A 3,976-nucleotide genomic window follows, 5' to 3' on the forward strand; every position below is an offset into this window, starting at 1 on the left:
ATTCTAAATGCTGAAGTGTATTCCTGATGAATGGAAAGTGTGTGTCATGATTTACATCAGTATTAGTATGGTTCGGAGTTTGTGTTCCAAAGATGGCTTGAACCCTTTGGATTCTCTCCTTACGATCCCACCACAGTTCAGACATGTTATGTAAATATGTAAATTTGTGCTTGTAACGTGTTCAGCCGCTCACCTGGAGCTAGTGGAATTATCTGGATAGTGAGTCCAAGCAGTTTAGGGCCTTACTATCCCTGAGTGTGACGGTAGTTATTATCCTGAGACAGTAGGTGGCACTATACAGATATATTTTATTAAATAACTCAGTGGCTCTGCCATATTTCTAATTACATGCAATTACAAAAGTATTCAGATCCAGGTGCTGGTTTGAAAACTGTGGAACATTACTTGTGGGACATCCCTTTAAGTCATTCTGCATGACATATAAATGACTTAATTTAGATTTTATGGCAGGGCTAAAACTTGTTGGAATAAGTAATTATTCAAGGAACATTACTTTTTTCTCTCATGTGCATAAAAAGTGCAGTGTGCCACACAAAAATTGCACAAGGATGTGGTCTGTCACAAACCCTTTTCATAAGAGATGGACACCCATAGGCCAGTCACCATCCATCCTAGCCAGAAGGCCCAGTGAGGGCAAGGGACAGGTGGCCATCCTCAGCCAAAGCCAAGGAAGAGACAGTTATTCTCCAGCTTTCACCTAGGCTGTCATCCCAGGTGTCGGACAGGAGGCTGTCGAGTTTTGAAGGGGTTGAGGGGAGAGGGGCACCTGACGGCCACCCCTCCCCCTCATACACACTATAGCCCATAAGAGTGCCATACACAGAAAAGTCCTTATGAGAAACATGAAAAGTGAACATAGAAGGGATGATTTTCAAGACCAGAATGTGGAACGCTGGTCTTGATATCCACTGTGCTGCCAAAGGATGCACTTATTTATAAATTAGCTGCCATAGATTTTAGTCTTCATTTATGTTACTAGAAACAATGTAACATGATCTCACACTATATGATGTATAATGTGAGAGATGTATAATATAGCACTATATTCTAGATCTTCGTTATATCAACCATTAGGAACCCAGCTCTAAGTAGAATTCGCAATGCGATTAATATAACCTGTATTAGGCTGAGTTCACACGAGCGTGTCCGGATAAGGTCTGGATGCGTTGCGGCAAACCCGCGCCAGTAGGTACCCAATTGCAGTCAGTTTTGACTGCGATTGCGTTCCGTTGTTCAGTTTTTTCGCGCGGGTGCAATGCGTTTTGCATGCGCGTGATAAAAAACTGACTGTGGTACTCAGACCCGAATATAGCACTATATTCTCAATCTTCATTATATTCTAGCAATACAACCATTAGAAACCCAGCTCTAAGTTGAATTCACAATGCGATTAATATAACCTGTATTAATCGCATTCCGATTACAACTTAGATCTGAGTTCCTAATGGTTGTATTGCTAGAATTGACGAATACAGTATAACGAATATAGCACTATATTCTCAATCTTCGTTATATTCTAGCAATACAACCATTAGGAACCCAGCTCTAAGTTGAATTCGCAATGCGATTAATATAACCTGTATTAATCGCATTGCGATTACAACTTAGTCAAATTTGTGACACTGCAGCTTCAGAATGAATCTAAGATGGATGCTGTTCTTGCTTTTTGATAGGAGGTGGGAGGGTCTGGGAGGGAGGGTATGCTGATTGGCTGGAATGTGTCTGCTGACTGTGAGGTACAGGGTCAAAGTTTGCTCAATGATGATGTATAGGGGGCGGACCGAACATCGCATATGTTCGCCCACCGCTGCGAACGCGAACAAGCTATGTTCGCCGGGAACTGTTCGCCAGCGAATAGTTCGGGACATTACTAGTGAGGACTGCGTGGAAACACCAGTTGCAACATAATTTAGTCAAAGTGGTGTTAAAAAAAAGTCACAAACACTTGGTTTGCAACATCTTTTCACCAGAAAAATGGAATAGGGAGATGACAAATCTCCTCCACAGTGATATACAAATAAAGCGAATGTGTGCCATTACGGCCGAAGCATTTGGCCAGAATTATAAAAGTTCCTCATTTTGCCAAGCCAGAAAATGAGAAAGTGAAGCCATCATTAAGTGGGCTTCCACCCCCACTGAGTTAAGGCACACCAGGGTCACCACCACCTTTGCACCTTGAGCCCATAGCTTTGATACGGAGGGTCCCCGTCATCTACAGATAGCTATCAGCTAACCTGCGTACTCCCAGAAGCTTCCACTCCATGTGTAGATCTGTTCCATGACTCTGATCACCCACTAATAAGAACAAATACTACGCTTGATCTTAGCCAAAAAGGCCAAGAAGCTACTTTCTTGTCTTTTCCTATTATTTATCAATTTCTAAAACTCAGCATGAAATTTCATACCTTAAAATCCTTTGCCTTTCTGTGAAGGTGTGCTCAAGTAAACAACTGCAAATATCAATGTATGTTTAAGGGCAAGATCTTCAAAGGCTAAATATCATTCACTATGACTGCTATCTAAATGTCAGCAGAAATATATACACACTACTAAAGGTGAAATGGGAACTCAAAGGCAGCATTGCCCGTTTTAAGTAGGAAATATACTATAAATAATACTTTGTCACACTCGGATGGTAATTGGACATTGTCACCTACCGCTCTATGTTAATATTGAATCATGTGAACCTTTAAGAACAATCACATTTGAAAAAAATATTCAGAAAGGTCTTTTGTTCACACCAGACAAATAGAAGGCACTGATTCTCCAGGTTTTGTACAACTTTAAAGAATTTTAGTATTTCAATAGGTTCTATGAGTTACATATAATCATCTAGGAAAATGTTCTATCAATCGTGCAGTCATCAAACTTAATTTGTTTCATTTCTTATTCTTGTTTCTGATACCTTCCCGCTTCTGACGGATTTATTTTTAGGCCTATTTTTTATTCACAGGTACTGTATAATGTAGTGATACTTCTCAATTATTTAGAACCCTGACGTAGCCTGGCAAAAGGGTTTTATGGACCAATATACAAGCATGCGTTAGACTTCTTAACACTTATGATTATGTTGCACATCCACAGTCATTGACTGTCCCTTAGTTATTTAAAGGGCCACTAACCCTAAAAGTACACAGCTAATGAAATGCACCTTATAGAGAGAACTGCTTGTACCGTATTATTAATATTTATATAAATGTTATTTCAGAGATGAAGTAGTGATCTAGTGTCAGTAGTCAGCCCCTCTCCTGCATAACATGACCGCTAAATATAAAATTTTATTTAACTTAAAAAATGAATCATAAGTTGGATTTAGGTTTAATGTTGGCCAATATCTTTATCACCTCTTCCTGTTGCCCATAAACACTGCTGTTAAAAAAAAAAAAGCATATACAGCGTGGTACACATTTTGTATGGAACAATGCAGTCTGCTGCACTATTCTATGCAGTAAAAGAAATTGAAAACCTGTCAGATACCATTAAACAAAGGCTAAAAAAACACTCTTTTGGCCTCCACTGGTATAATGAGGGCATATGTAGGCATTTATCATCACCTGTTCAACAGAAAATCAGTCCAAAAAAGCTGCAAAGTTTAGCATATGCCCTACTTACACAAGTTTTTGAGACTTTTTGTGCCCTGCTAACCATTCTTGCAAAAAATGGGAGAAGTAAAGTGTGCAGTGGGAGGTATAAAGCTGGACGTAGCCGGGCTGGCACATTTATTATGATCTATGCCAGGAAAGTTGCAAAGATTATACCTGAAATCTAAACCTGCTCCCTTACTGGTGTAGATTTCAGGTTTGCACAGATGTGAACCTCCTAATTGGCATCTGTCAGTAGATTTGTATCTATGGCACTGGCTGACCTGTTACATGTGCGCTTGGCAGCTGAAGGCATCTGTGTTGGTACCATGTTCATTAGTGCCTGTGTAACGCCCAGAGTGACTTTACCACTC

At 40.0% G+C, this 3,976-nt stretch overlaps 1 pseudogene; it reads right to left on the bottom strand.

Annotated features, from left to right (window-relative positions):
* Positions 1-2,217: 2,217 nt before the first annotated feature.
* Positions 2,218-2,369, bottom strand: LOC121000096 (annotated as a pseudogene).
* Between the last annotated feature and the right edge of the window lie 1,607 nt (positions 2,370-3,976).

The sequence above is a fragment of the Bufo bufo genome, chromosome 4 (genome assembly GCF_905171765.1).
Source record: "Bufo bufo chromosome 4, aBufBuf1.1, whole genome shotgun sequence".
Lineage (NCBI taxonomy): Eukaryota > Metazoa > Chordata > Amphibia > Anura > Bufonidae > Bufo > Bufo bufo.